The sequence below is a fragment of the Manis pentadactyla genome, chromosome 9, assembly GCF_030020395.1.
Source record: "Manis pentadactyla isolate mManPen7 chromosome 9, mManPen7.hap1, whole genome shotgun sequence".
In the NCBI taxonomy this organism is placed as follows: domain Eukaryota; kingdom Metazoa; phylum Chordata; class Mammalia; order Pholidota; family Manidae; genus Manis; species Manis pentadactyla.
The window spans coordinates 88,693,259-88,709,604 of NC_080027.1; the positions used below are offsets into that span (position 1 = coordinate 88,693,259).

Sequence of the window (16,346 nt, forward strand, 5' to 3'; positions counted from 1 at the left end):
GAGTTGAATGGCAGATATGCATATCACAAGAAAACAGAAAAGTCAACGGACTGGGTTAAGAATGGTTACTATGTATTTGCCTTGGTATGCTTATCTCACATTATTTATAATGATTTTGCTTAGCATGAACATTGATGTGTCCTTTCTGTTGCCTTGAAGGTTTTACTTTGATTTGAGCTATCTGGAAACAATGTCCACAAATTTCTGCCAGATTTGCATAACTCAAATTTTCTTTTATGTTTCATGGATTTGTTGATTTGGATTCATTCAATATTGTTTTTTCCATGTGTTTTATAATTCATATTTTCCAAGATTCCTAATTAAGAGTGAAAGCAGTAGAGTAGAATTGGAGGTGGAAGCATGTCTTTAATGAATTAATAATTTAGTGAATTTGTCATTTGCCTAGTAGCTAAATTGTCAAATCGGTTTATTATCTGAGTTAACTGTTGACAGTTCAGTTATCTGGCTAACTTACAGTTAGTGAAATATTTCAGGTGAACTACTGTTTTACTACCTAGTGTGATGTGTCAGGGTAGGCACACAATGTGAATTAATAAAAGATATCAAAGTGGTGTCAACATTATTTATTTCTTTCATTTGGGAAAGGCTTGAACTAGATGTGAGATAATTTGGAGCCAGAGAAGATCTTTCTTTTGAGTTACTTTTAGTTGCAATATAGAAGTGATGTTAATATATTATGCTGCAATGAAAATATATCAACTTCTCAAATGTGTGGAAATGCCCAAAAGCTACATTTGGGGTTATTAGTAGAGCAATTGATATTTCATATTTGCGTAACATATTTCAAAGCCTTTGTGAAATTATTATTTCATTGGAGTCTTATAGCGATCCTGTGAGGCCAATGAAATATAAATTATTCATTCCCAGTGCATATTTTTGGCAATTGAAACATCATTTAGTTTAGGTTTTATCTGCATGGAACAGAACTTAAAGCAAGATAGAAATCAAGAAATAGATAGTTCAGGGTGCAAATGGTCTTTGTCTGTCTTGTATCTCTGTCCTTTATAGCTTCCATTCCCAAGGTCGCCTCATGGCCCAAGAAGGTGCTGAAAATACAGGCATAGTGACAACGTTCCTTCCATCAGCAAAGAGGAAGGGACAAAATAAGTTCATGTCTTCTCTCCTAAAGTTGCAAGGGAGGCTGGATAATGTAATTTTTATTCCACATAGTGTGTGCTCAGATAAAAATTTAGAATTCCTAGTATCCTAGAAGTGTTAGGGACACGAGCAATCTCTACTCCTGAATACATAACATAAAGCATGAGAACAAATTTGGTTATTATGACACTAAGACCAGATGTTCCTCCATTGTGGTCTCCCGTCTCAGCTAGGAATTTTTTTTTTTAGAGAAAATTGAGGTCTAAATTATATCCAATGAAATGCACAGACTTTAGTGTAAAATCCAATGAATTTTGACAAATTTATGTGACTGTGTAACTGACATCCCAACCAAGATGTAAAATATTTCTGTCTCTCCATAAGCTCCTTTAAGGACACCTTCTAGGCAATCCCCCCTCACAGGCAACAAGTGATCTGATTTCTATCATTGTGGAAGCTCAGCATCTTCTTAAACTCATAACATGGGAACATAAAGCATGTGTTCTATTGTGTCTGGATTCCTTCACTTAACATAATGTTTTTTTTTAATTTTTTAAAAATTTTGTTATGATTAATCTACAATTACATTAAGAACATTATGTTTACTAGGCTCTCCCCTACCCCAAGTCCCCCCCACAAACTCCATTACAGTCACTGTCCATCAGCATAGTAAGATGTAGAATCACTACTTGTCTTTTCTGTGTTGCAAAGCCCTCCCCTTTCCCCCACCCCCATATTATACATGCTAATCATAATACCCCCTTTCTTCTTCCCCACCCTTATCCCTCCCTACCCTCCCATTCTCCCCAGTCTCTTTCCCTTTGGTAACTGTTAGTCCATTCTTGGGTTCTGTGATTCTGCTGCTGTTTTGTTCCTTCAGTTTTTCCTTTGTTCTTATACTCCATAGATGAGTAAAATCATTTGGTATTTGTCTTTCTCTGCTTGGCTTATTTCACTGAGCATAATACCCTCTAGCTCCATCCATGTTGTTGCAAATGGTAGGATTTGTTTTCTTCTTATGGCTGAATAATATTCCATTGTGTATATATACCACATCTTCTTTATTCATTCATCTACTGATGGACACTTAGGTTGCTTCCATTTCTTGGCTATTGTAAATAGGGCTGCAAAAACATAGGGGTGCATCTGTCTTTTTCAAACTGGAGTGCTGCATCCTTAGGGTAAATTCCTAGAAGTGGAATTCCTGGGTCAAATGGTAAGTCTATTTTGAGCATTTTGAGGAACCTCCATATTGCTTTCCACAATGGTTGAACTAATTCACATTCCAACCAGCAGTGTAGGAGGGTTCCCCTTACACCACAACCTCGCCAACATTTGTTGTTGTTTGTCTTTTGGATGGTGGTGATCCTTACTGGTGTGAGGTGATCTCTCATTGTGGTTTTAATTTGCATTTCTCTGATAACTAGCGATGTGGAGCATCTTTTCATGTGTCTGTTGGCCATCTGAATTTCTTCTTTGGAGAACTGTCTGTTCAGCTCCTCTGCCCATTTTTTAGTTGGATTATTTGCTTTTTGTTTGTTGAGGTACATGAGCTCTTTATATATTTTGGATGTCAACCCTTTATTGGATCTGTCATTTATAAATATATTCTCCCATACTGTAGGGTACCTTTTTGTTCTATTGATGGTGTCCTTTGCTGTACAGAAGTTTTTCAGCTTGATGTAGTCCCACTTGTTTATTTTTGCTTTTGTTTCCCTTGCCCAGGAAGATATGTTCATGAAGAAGTTGCTCATGTTGATGTCCAAGAGATTTTTGCCTATGTTTTTTTCTAAGAGTTTTATGGTTTCATGACTTACATTCAGGTCAGATCCATTTCGAATTTACTTTTGTGTATGGGGTTAGACAGTGATCCAGTTACATTCTCTTACATGTAGCTGTCCAGTTTTGCCAGCACCATCTGTTGAAGAGACTGTCATTTCCCCATTGTATGTCCATGGCTCCTTTATCAAATATTAATTGACCATATATGTTTGGGTTAATGTCTGGAGTCTCTAATATGTTCCACTGGTCTGGGGCTCTGTTCTTGTGCCAGTACCAAATTTTCTTGATTACTGTGGCTTTGTAGTAGAGCTTGAAGTTGGGGAGTGAGATCCCCTCCACTTTATTCTTCTTTCTCCAGATTGCTTTGGCTATTCGGGGTCTTTGGTGTTTCCATATGAATTTTTGAACTGTTTGTTACAGTTCGTTGAAGAATGTTGTTGGTAATTTGATAGGGATTGCATCAAATCTGTATATTGCTTTGGGCAGGATGGCCATTTTGACAATATTAATTCTTCCTAGCCAAGAGCATCGATGAGTTTCCATTTGTTAGTGACCTCTTTAATTTCTCTTAAGAGTGTCTTATAGTTTTCAGGGAATAGGTCTTTCACTTCTTTGGTTAGGTTTATTCCTAGGTATTTTATTCTTTTTGATGCTATTGTGAATGGAATTGCCTTCCTGATTTCTCTTTCTATTAGTTTATTGTTAGTGTATAGGAAAGCCACAGATTTCTGTGTGTTAATTTTGTATCCTGCAACTTTGCTGTATTCCAATATCAGTTCTAGTAGTTTTGGAGTGGAGTCTTTAGGCTTTTTTTATGTACAATATCATGTCATCTGCAAATAGTGACAGTTTAACTTCTTCTTTACCAATCTGGATTCCTTGTATTTCTTCGTTTTGTCTAATTGCCATGGCTAGGACCTCCAGTACTATGTTAAATAACATTGGGGAGAGTGGGCATCCCTGTCTTGTTCCCAATCTCAGAGGAAAAGCTTTCAGCTTCTTGCTGTTCAGTATGATGTTGGCTGTGGGTTTATCATATATGGCCTTTATTATGTTGAGGTACTTGCCCTCTATAACCATTTTGCTGAGAGTTTTTATCATGAACGGATGTTGAATTTTGTCAAATGCTTTTTCAGCATCTATGGAGTTGATCATGTGGTTTTTGTCTTTCTTTTTGTTTATGTGGTGGATGATGTTGATGGATTTTTGAATGTTGTAACATCCTTACATCTGTGGGATAAATCCCACTTGGTCGTGGTGTACAATCTTTTTGATATATTTTTGAATTTGGTTTGCTAATATTTTATTGAGTATTTTTGCATCTATGTTCATCAGGGATATTGGTCTATAATTTTCTCTTTTAGTGGGGTCTTTGCCTGGTTTTGGTATTAGGGTGATGTTGGCTTCATAGAATGAGTTTGGGAGTATTCCCTCCTCTTCTATTTTTTGCAAAACTTTAAGGAGAATGGGTATTATGTCTTCTCTGTATGTCTGATAAAATTCCGAGGTAAATCCATCTGGCCTGGGTGTTTTTTTCTTGGATAGTTTTTGATTACCGCTTCAGTTTCTTTGCTGGTAATTGGTTTGTTTAGATTTTGTGCTTCTTCCTTGGTTAGTTTTGGAACGTTGTATTTTTCTAGGAAGTTGTCCATTTCTTCTAGGTTTTCCAGCTTCTTAGCATATAGGTTTTCATAGTAGTCTCTAATAATTCTTTGTATTTCTGTTGGGTCTGTCGTGATGTTTCCTTTCTCATTTCTGCTTCTGTTGATGTGTGTTGATTCTCTTTTTCTCTTAATAAATTTGGCTAGAGGGCTTATCTATTTTGTTTATTTTCTCAAAGAACCAGCTCTTGGTTTCATTGATTTTTTTCTCTTGTTTTATTCTTCTCAATTTTATGTATTTCTTCTCTGATCTTTATTATGTCCCTCCTTCTGCTGACTAGGCCTCATTTGTTCTTCTTTATCCAATTTTCATAATTGTGATATTAGATTTTTCATTTGGGTTTGTTCTTCCTTCTTTAAATATGCCTGGATTGCTATATACTTTCTTCTTAAGACTGCTTTCGCTGCGTCCCACAGAAGTTGGGGCTTTGTGTTGTTGTTGTCATTTATTTTTATATATTGCTGGATCTCCATTTTAATATGGTCGTTGATCCATTGACTATTTAGAAGTATGTTGTTAAGCCTCCATGTGTTTGTGTGCCTTCTTGCTTTCTTGGTACAATTTATTTCTAGTTTTATACCTTTGTGGTCTGAAAAGTTGGTTGGTAGGATTTCAATCTTTTTTAATTTACTGAGGCTCTTTTTGTGGCATAGTATGTGCTCTATTCTGGAGAATGTTCCATGTGTACTTGAGATGAATGAGTATCCTGTTGCTTTTGGGTGTAGAGTTCTATAGGTGTCTTTTAGGTCCATCTGTTCTATTGTGTTGTTCAGTGCCTCTGTGTCCTTACTTATTTTCTTTCTGGTGGATCTGTCCTTTGGAGTGAGTGGTGTGTTGAAGTCTCCTAAAATGAATGAATTGCAGTCTATTTCCTCCTTTAATTCTGTTAGTATTTGTTTCACATATGCTGGTGCTCCTCTGTTGGGTGCATATATATTTATAATGGTTATATTCTCTTGTTGGACTGAGCCCTTTATCTTTATGTAATGTCCATCTTTATCTCTTGTTACTTTCTTTGTTTTGAAGTCTATTTTGTCTGATACTAGTATTGCAACACCTGCTTTTTTCTCCCTATTGTTTGCATGAAATATGTTTTTCCATCCCGTGACTTTTAGTCTGTGCATGTCTTTAGGTTTGAGGTGAGCCTCTTGTAAGCTGCATATAGATTGGTCTTGTTTTTTTTTTAATCCATTCAGTGACTCTATGTCTTTTGATAGGTGCATTCAGCCCATTTACATTTAGGGTGATTATCGGTAAGTATGTACTTATTGCCATTTCAGGCTTTAGATTTGTGGTTACCAAAGGTTCCAGATTACTTTCCTTACTATCTAAGAGTCTAATTTAACTCACCTAGTATGCTGTTACAAACACAATCTAAAGGTTCTTTTCTATTTCTCCTCCTTTTTCTTCCTCCTTCATTCTTTATATATTAGGTATCAAATTGTGTACTTTTTCTCTGTCCCTTGATTGACTTTGGGGATAGTCAATTTAATTTTGCATTTGCCTCGCAATCAGCTGCTCCACCCTCCCTACCGTGATTTTACTACCTCTGGTGACAGCTATCCAACCCTAGGAACACTTCCTTCTATAGCAGTCCCTCCAAAATAGACTGCAGAGATGGCTTGTGGGAGGTAAACTCTCTCAGCTTTTGCTTATCTGAAAATTGTTTAATCCCTCCTTCAAATTTAAATGATAATCTTGCTGGATAAAGTAATCTTGGTTCCAGGCCCTTCTGCTTCATGGCATTTAATACATCATGCCATTCCCTTCTGTAAGGTTTCTGCTGAGAAGTCTGATGTTAGTCTGATGGGCTTTCCTTTGTATATGATCTTATTTCTGCCTCTGGCTGCTTTTAACAGTCTGTCCTTATCCTTGATCTTTCCCATTTTAATTACTATGTGTCTTGGTGTTGTCTTCCTTGGGTCCCTTGTGTTGGGGGTTATGTGGATCTCCATGGCCTGACAGACTATGTTCTTCCCCAGATTGGGGAAGTTTTCAGCAACTCCCTCCTCAAAGACACTTTCTATCCCTTTCTCTCTCTCTTCTTCTTCTGGTATCCCTATAATGAGAATATTGTTCTGCTTGGATTAGTCACACAGTTCTCTCAATATTCTTTCATTTTTAGAGATCCTTTTTTCTCTCTGTGCCTCAGCTTCTTTGTATTCCTCTTCTCTAGTTTCTATTTCATTTATTGTCTCCTCCACCATATCCAACCTGCTTTTAATACCCTCCATCGTGTTCTTTAATGATTGTATCCCTGACCTGAATTCATTCCTGAGTTCTTGGATGTATTTCCATACCTCCATTAGGATGTTGATGATTTTTATTTTGAACTCCCTTTCAGGAAGAGTCACGAGGTCCATATCATTTAAATCTTTCTAGGGAGTTGTATTAACAATTTCACTCTGGACGAGGTTCCTTTGGCGTTTCATGTTTGTATATGGCGCCCTCTAGTGTCCAGAAGCTCTATTCTGGAGCTGCTGAGCCCCTGAAGCAATGTCGGGGGTCGCAGGGGAGTGGTACTGGTGCCTGGGGGTAGGAAAGAGCTGTTCCCTGCCTCCTGGCTCCTGTGCCTGTCTCCACCACCTGAGCCAGTGGGCCGGTCGCACAGGTGTAAGTTTCTGTCCCAGAGCAGCCAGATATGGATCCCTGCTTTCCACAAGCAGCCGGAATCCCAGTCTCCCCAGGAACTCTGCCTGTATTAACTTTCCAACCCAGTAGTCATGTGAGTCTCATGAAAGCACCATGAAATGTAGGTTTGTGCTTCCAGCGGAGCTAGGTATTCAGCAGTCCCAAGCTTTCCACTCCCTCCCTGCTCCGTCCCTCTTCCTCCCGCCAGTGTGCTGGGGTGGGGGAGGGGCTCGGGTCCCACAGAGCCACAGCTCTGGTACATTACCCCTTTAGGTGAGGTCTGCTCTTTTCTCCAGGTGTGTGCAGTCTGATGCCGTCCTTTTTCCTGTTGCTCTCTCAGGATTAGTTGCGCCAATTAAATCTTCTAATTGTATCCAGTTTTAGGAGGAAGCCTCTGTCTCTCCTCTCACGCCACCATCTTTAATCCCCATTTTGTTTTTAAAAGTATAAATCAGGCAAGACTACCTCATGGGAAGCAGGACCCAGATACTGAGATCTCAAACTTCCTGGTAGGTAACATAACTTCAGAAGTCAACACGAAGTGTGAAAATTTAAAAGTTCACACAATGTTCACAGGCCCCTATCTCTGTTGGGGCTGTATGCTTTCCGAGTCCAGTTAGATATAGCTTCCACTTATCATGAATTCAATCATGTGGCTTTATATGAAATGCCACCACTCAAAAGGGCAGGCCCAAGAAGTGGGGGCCACAAGTGTCAGCAAATTCAAGTAGCACATCTCCTTTCCTTTTGTCTGGATGGGGGTAGAGATAACTTTATTTATTTTTCTTGTAAAATACCTTTTCACAAGGAGGAATGTGTAGAGATACACTCCTGATTCTAAAAGAATCTGTACATCATTCACAATGGTGAGGTTTGACTAAAACTGGGGAAGTGAGGCTTAATCAAGGAGTGGTTAGCAAATAAAATCAACCTCTAATGACAAACATTTTATAATGTTAGGTGAACAAACACAGTTTTATACCATAAATATTATAACAGACTATGAATTCATGAATTCAGAAATTCACATTTAAACAATTATTTCCCTTAGATTTAGCAAACTGAATATTTCAATATAGAATATAATTAGGCTGACAGACTTTCAAAGAAAAGTTTCATGATGACGTTACAGAAAATACTTAAATATTTGGTGATTTCATGTAATTATTTGCTAATCTTTATTGTATTTCTATATAATGGATACTAGTTAATTCAGTGTTTGTTGTCTCAAAAGCAATTACATAAAATCTCAATGTTAAAATGTTTCATAAAAATTTCTTATTCATCATTAATTGAAACTTGTGACATCTTGTTTCAATTCTAATTTTAAGGAAAGCTGAATTAATGCTATTTGTCAGTAGCATTGGAATAAAGTACATTTCATTTTACCAAGTGGTCTTATGGCATTTAAGAACCTTTTATATAGAAAATTTAATACATATGTAGGAGTTATCAAATCACAGTAATGAAATCACATGTATCCAACACTCAACTTTGAAAAAAATCAATTAAGGACAAATTTTGCTCATCTTACCAGAGTATCTCCACGTAGCACTATTAACACTTTGGATCACATATTTCATCACTGTGAGGGGCTGTCCTGTGTGTTGTAGGGTGCTGTGTAACATCCCAGGCCTCTACCCACTAGACTCAGGTAGTACCTCTTTCCCATCCAGGTTGTGAAAATGACCTGTTGGGGACAAATTTGCCCCCAGTTGAGAACCACTAATCTCTACCCCCATCCAGACAAAAGGAAAGGAGATGTGCTACTTGAATTTGCTGACACTTGTGGCCCCCACTTCTTGGGCCTGCCCTTTTGAGTGGTGGCATTTCATATAAAGCCACATGATTGAATTCATGATAAGCGGAAGCTATATCTAACTGGACTCGGAAAGCATACAGCCCAAATAGAGATAGGGGCCTGTGAATATTGTGTGAATTTTTAAATTTTCACACTTCATGTTGACTTCTGAAGTTATGTTACCTACCAGGAAGTTTGAGATCTCAGTATCTGGGTCCTGCTTCCCATGAGGTAGTCTGCCTGATTAGGACAGGGAAAGTATAGCTCTTTGGAGACCAGTCTTTTCTCACTTGATCATGACGACTTTCCCCGGTGTATCTCAAGCAGTGTAAACCCAAGGCTGAGCTGCCAGAATTCTTATTCTCTGTGGAACACCTGGGAGGCAGGTCTACTTTGCTCTTGTTTTAAATCAGTGGGAACTGAGACCCAGGGGCTTAGTCTCATCATTTCCCAGCCTGAGGCTGCAGGGGGCGCTGATCCTCCTCTGGTGACTCCTGTGAGGCATGAGCTCTGGTTGGTAGGTTGGCCTTACCGCTTTCCACCTGGCTGGCTGGGACAACTGCATGAGCTGAGGGCTGTTCTCAGCGCACTGTTTGCATCTCTGTAGTAGAACTGAAAAAGCAACTGGTGAGAAGGACAAAGCCACAGAAACACGGGGCTGAGTATGTTTTGCTAGCATGTGCTTCTTTTGTGTGATGATTACAATTCTACTTTGAAAGCAAAGGGAATGTTGCTATGAAGCACATGGCATTTTATAGGTGCTCTCACATAGGTCTGGTCTTTGTCTGAGGCAAGCAAAATGGGAGGTACTGGGATTCAAGGATGGAGAAGGTGTGACCTCTGTCCTTGGACCTCAGCTGCCCTGAAGAAGGCCCAGCATGGATGAGGACTGTCTGCACACCAGTCAGTGCACTTCTTGCAGACACACTGGTGTTAGGAGGCTGGACTGTACAATGTATGTCTTAGTATGAGAGGGTACTCTGAGTGGAAAGGTATCTGTAGCCATTGTGGGGGACATATGATTGGAGAAAATTGGAGGTATCAGTGAAGAGAAGAATTGTACATGGATTGAGCTGGATGGACCCTTGGAAAGGGACAAGGTCACTAAGCAACCAAGTGTAGAAGGAGAAAATTAGGAGAAAGCAGAAATATGAGGGAGTGCTGAGTGTCAAGGGACATCTCTTCTGAAGAGTCTGAAGGGGATGTGGAGAGATGAGAGTCCTGCTTTGTAAGTCAGGGAAGGAAAGGGAGATAAAGGAAGTAGGATGAAGAAAAGCTGCAGGCAAATGACAATTGAAAGCATTCAAAGGCAACAGAGGGACATTTAACAGCAACACTGTCCTTGCTGCCACCATCCACCAAAGAGGCATTTGTCTCTAATAGGTCTCGCCTCCTCTGGTCTGTTCATACAAGTCCAGCCTCTACATGCAAAGCCATTTGACTTTTCAGTTGCCTAATATTCCTGATGATCCCCCATTGTCTGCAAGATAAACCCCCAAGTTCACAACAGTTCTTCATGGACTGGTACTAGACTCTACTCCAGGTTTACCTTTGTTCTCCCCAATTTTCCAACCACGCATGGATGAATATTCGTAGTTTTGCGTTGCTCTTCTGCTTTCTTAGAATGCTCTCCCTTCTGTATATAACATTATCCTACTAATCCTTCAATATCCAACTCACAAGCTTCTCAGATGTGCAAGGGATGATTGTGTAATACACCCACTCAATAGGGGAGTCTTTTGTTTTGTATCATTTCAGACCACTTGCCCAAATTGGTGCCTCCTGTGGCATGGCTAACATATATAATGTGACTGAATTCACTTTTCTGGGACTATCTCTCAATCAGGAGGTGCAGAAAGCATGCTTTGTGCTATTTCTGCTCTTGTACACAGCAATAGTGCTGGGGAATTTCCTCACTGTGCCCACTGTCACGACCAGTAGAAGCCTTGGTTCCTCCATGTACTTCTTCCTCAGCTGCCTGCCCTTTGTGGAGATCTTGTTACTCCTCTACTACAACCTCCAAACTCATCTCAGATTTGCTGGCTGAAAGGAAAGCCATTTCTCTGTGGGGCTGCATAACATAGCTTTTCTTATCCACTTCTTTGGTGGCACTGAGATGTTCCTGCTCACAGAGATGGCCTATGACCACTGCGTGGCCATCTGCGAGCCCCTGCACTGCACGAGCTTCATGAACCAGTACGTGTGTGCTCTCACGGTGGAATGGCATGGGTGGGGGCTTTGTGCATCCTTCTGGCCAGATCCTTTCAATCCTCCACTCGCCTTTCTGTGGCCCCAGTGTGATGGACCACTGCTTCTGGGACCTTCTTTTCCTGCTCTGATACCTTCCTCGCTGGTTGCTGATTGTTGCTAATGGAGGAACCATGTCTGTGATCAGCTTCGTTGTCCTCCTGGCCTTCTATGTGGTCATCCTGCTCCATCTGAGGACGCGAAGCTCTGATGGATGGAGAAAGGCCCACTCTTCCCATGGGTCCCATGTCGCCGTGGTTACCTTGTTCTTTGGGCCCTGCACCTTCATCTGCCTGAGGCCTTCTACTACCGTGTCTGTGGACAAGACGGTGGCCATGTTCTATGCAGCAATCACTCCACTTCTCAACCCTACCATCTGCTACCTGAGAAATGCCAAAGTGAAGAAGGCCATGAAGAGGCTGTGGGTCAGGACAATGAAGCTAGATGAGAAATGGAGGCTGGGGTCTTGGTACTGATGCTTGGCTTTAGAATGATGCTGAGTTCAAACTGAAGGGGCAGAATGGGATAAAGGAAAGTTCATAGGATTTGTTAGTTCAATAGTTATTCTGATTTTCATCTTCAAAACCTTCATTTTAATCCCTTGTAAAATATATCCCATTTTCTGTTAGATGTTTTCATCATTTCTAATGTTAACTACTTCATCATTTCTAATGTTACAAAAAACTGTGGAAGGTATTCTTGATAAAAATGTTTATACTTATAATTTTCTGTTAGACCTACCTGCCATAGTAAATTTACTGTGTTAAAAGTTTTAATACATTTGTTAATTGATTGGTTAAGTCAAAAAGGTTGTAACAATTTATTTTCCTTGTGTATTTGCTCTTCATAGAATCAAACACTGTCATTAAAATTTTTCTTGATGGAAAGTAAGATTTTTATATAGTCTCAGATTATCTCTCCACAGCAAATTTATTAACACATATGGAAAATTATAACTGTATAATTGAGAAATTGGAAGACACTCCCTTAAATAATTACTCAGAGTTATCAATATGGAGACTGTAGAGGTACACAATATCATTACTATTGTATTCCTACCAAAAACGTATAACCTGAGTCTAATCATCACAAAACATCAGGCAAAACACAAGTGAAGAACATACTGCTGAATTCTTTAAAAGATAAAGAATGATTATCTTTTCCAGATTATAGGTAGATGACAACTAAATTCAACCTGTAATCCTTGTTTGAATCCTATGTAAGATGAAGATTATTAGTGGGACAAAGTCTTTGTAGATGAGATAATAAAATTTTATCAAAGTTAATTCTTATATTTGATAATTTTGCTGTCAGAGAATGTCCTTGTATTTAGGAATTGCTTTTGTATCTAGAGTTAAAGGGGCATCATATAGGCAAAATTCAATATTTCAGAAAAGTTCTGCTTATACACTCATCTATTGATAGAATAAATGCTAAAGAAAATGTCAAAATATTATATTAGGGAATTAAGGGTGTACAAGAATTCTTTTATTACTGCTATGTTTTTGGAAGTCAAATTATTTTAAAATTTAAAGTTAAAATATTTTACAAATAAGACATCTTATTTTTAATTAATTATTTTTGCAAGGAGGGCTGGTTTAATGTTCAGTTAGCTTTCAGTCTACAAAGTCTTCAAAGTTCAAAAGCTTTACATTTTTTCTATACTTTTATTGAGATACAATCAACATTCATCACTGTATAAGGTGGACAGCATTATCATTTTACTTGCATATTTTGAAGTAATTGCCAAAAGTTAGTATTCATCACCTCATAAAGATATAAAAAATGGAAAATAGAAAAACAAATGATTTTTCCTTGTATGAGAACTTAATATTTACCCTCTTCACAACTTTCAGCTATATAATAGAGCAGTGTTAACTATGTCATCATGTTGTACATGACATCTTAGTACTTCTTTTCTTATAAATGTAAGTTTGTACATTTTAACCAACTTAATCCTATTACCACAGTCTGGTAACACAAATCTGATATCTTTTTTCTAGGAGTTTCAATTTTGTTTTTGTTTTTTAGATTTCACATGTAAGTGAGATCATATAGTATTTGTCTTTCTTTGTTTGACTATTTCATTTAGTATAATGTCCTCAAAGTCTATTCATGGTGTCATAAATGGCAGGAAATGGAAATTAAGAAAAACCAAGGACTTTGTTTTTATATAGTTAATTATAATTATTTTCCTTTATGCTTTTAGAATACCTGGGGCCACACTGTTTCTCATTTTGAAAGCTTTAAGTAATATTTTAATATCTTGCTAGCTAGTCTCTTCATATTGCTCTTCTTTTTCAAAATTCTTCAGGGTATTGTTTTTCCATATGAGCTTTAGATTTAGTTTTCTCTTCCTGCTCCATATAGCCCCCAAATAACCTATTATTTTGATTAATGTCATACAAATGTGTTTATAAGAATCAACATCATAATGATGTAAATCTTCTCATCCAAAACCCTGGTATGTCTTTCCTTTTGCTGACATACTCTTTTATGTTCTTCAGTAGAGTTTTAAATTTAAAATGTATCTTTAAAAATTTATTTTATCTTCCAGCTTTATTGAGATATAATTGACATATAACATTATGTCACTCTCAGGTGTATAACATGATGATATGATACAAGAATATATTGCAAAATAATTAACATGATAAGGTTAGTTAACATCTACGTACCATTTTTGGTAGAACATTTAAAATAGTCTCTCTTAGTAAATTTCAAGTATATAATACAGTATTATTAACTATGTTAGCATTCTGTACATGATTTCCCCAGAACTTACCCACTTTGTAACTGAAAGTTTGTAAACTTTGACTAATATCTCCTCATGTCCCTTATTCCCCAGCTCCTGGCAACCATAAATTTCCATTTCTATGAGTTTGGCTTCAGATTCCACATATAAGTGAGATCATACAGTATTGATCTTACTCAGTCTGAATATTTTCACTTAGCATAATGTCTTCATGGTCTATACATGTGGTTTGCCAATGGCAGGATTAAATAAGTATATTTATTTAATATATTTATTAAGGATATATTTTATGGCTGAATAATAAATGTTGCATGACTTTCATGTTACTAATTAGCAACCTTTTTTTCAAGTTGAAGAACTTTAGCCTTTCTTGTAAGGTATGTATAGTGGTAATGAACTCTGTCAGCTTGTCTGTTTGAAGCGAATCTTTGGAAAGTGAGTATTTATCTTGCTTTCATTTCAAAAGACAACTTTGCTAGGTAAAGTATTCTTGGTTGCCAGTTTTTTTCTTACAGGACTTTGAATATATTATCCCACTTTCTTTTTGCTTGCAAAGTTTCTGCTGAGAAATCTGCCAATAACCTTATGGAGGTCCCTTATGAAGGATGTTTTTTCCTCTTACTGCCTTTAAAATTTTGTCTTTGATTTTGGATAGCTGTATTACACTGTGTCATGGAGAATATTGTTTTGCACTGAAATTTTGGGGTGAGCTTCACAGACTTAGATGTCCAAACATCTTCACAGATTTGTGAAGTTCTCAACCATTATTTCTCTAAGTAAGCTTTCTGCCCCCTTCTCCCTCTCTTCTACTTCTGGAATCCAGTAACTCATAGATTTACTCTCTTGATGGTGTCCCATGGTTCACATAGGCTTTTTTTGCTCTTTTTCATTCTTTTTTTGCTTTTTTCTTCTATAGAATAATTTCAAATGTCCTATATTCTACTTTACAGATTTGTTGTTGTGCTTGATGATCTCTTCTGAATTTTTCATTTCATCCATTATAATGTTCATTCATTATATTCTTCAGCTCCAAGAGATGAATATCAATGATTTCTATGTCTTTGTTGAATTATTACTTATTTTGTGAATTATTTTTCTGATTTCACTTAATTGTCTTTTTGTATTTTCTTGTAACTCATTGAGATTTCTAAAAACAGTTGTTTTAAATTCTTTTCTGGAGGTATATCACAGATTTCCATTTCTTTAGGGTCAGTTTTTAGGAAATTATTGTGTGTTTTTTGGTGTGGTCATATTTTCTTGATTTTTCATGTTCCTTGAAGTTTTATGTTGCTGTCTTCATACTTGAGGTAACAGTAATTTCATCCACATTTTATAACACAATTTGGGAGAGAAAAAATTTCCATTAGCTCTGCTAGGAATTCTGAGGCTTTCTTAGGCCTTTTCGATAGGTATACATACCTCACACTTCTTGCTCCTCTTGTGGCAGAATTTTTAAGCTTGTATGCTTTCTCTCAATTCTGCAAAGCCAGACCAACTGCTAACAGCCTCCCCTTTGCTTTCTCTAGGCCAGTGCTGAATGCTCAGTTTTGTGGTATCTCCCAATCAGGCCTGCAGCTTTGGGCCAACTTTCTGCATGTGCCCACTAGCTGTCTGCAAAAGCTCCCTCTTGTTACCATCCATCAGGAGCACACTTTCTAGCCATTGGGTGGAGTTGTATGTTGAGGGCACTTGGAACTCTGGGGTGACTCTGGACCATCTGGGATGATCCCCAGGGGAAGCATCCCCAGTGGCCTGTGGGCAGGCACCCTGATAGAGTCTGTGTTATGGTTTGTAGGATCCACATCACTTTGATAAGTTTCCTTATGAACCCTGGCTGCTGTTCTTTCAGTTGTTTTTGAACCCTCAGTCCTATGTCTAACAACTTAGTACTTAGTACGGTGAAAGAACAATGGGTTTCTGGAATTTCTTGCTCACTCACACTCTCTCACTTTCCCTCGTTGGGCTAAGAAGATCTATCTTGGCACTGAGCTCTGCCACCTTAGGGAATGGGTGATATGGATAAAATCAAACTGTTCCTCTTACCCTCTCCAAAGTGTCCCATCTTGGATTTTTTTTGCTCCATCAGTGTGCTATAACTTCTCTACTGGATTCCTCTACTTCCACAAAGGCTCTTTCATCCATGGGTGATTGTCTAAAGTAGTGTTCTCCATGGGCTCCTGAACCACAGCTGAGAGGGCCTGCAGTTGATTCATGAGCCACTTCAGGTTTCACAATTAGTTCTGAGTTCTGTATGCTTATTACCTGATGCAAGAATGGGCAAGATTCCTCCTGGGTCCTTTGGTGTATGGTGCTAGTGACAGAACCAAACAGGACTGTAGCCAAGTCTGC

General features: G+C 38.1%; 1 pseudogene; it reads left to right on the top strand.

Annotated features, from left to right (window-relative positions):
- Positions 1–10,784: 10,784 nt before the first annotated feature.
- LOC118927994 (olfactory receptor 4X2-like) lies at positions 10,785–11,718 on the top strand (annotated as a pseudogene).
- Positions 11,719–16,346: the final 4,628 nt, after the last annotated feature.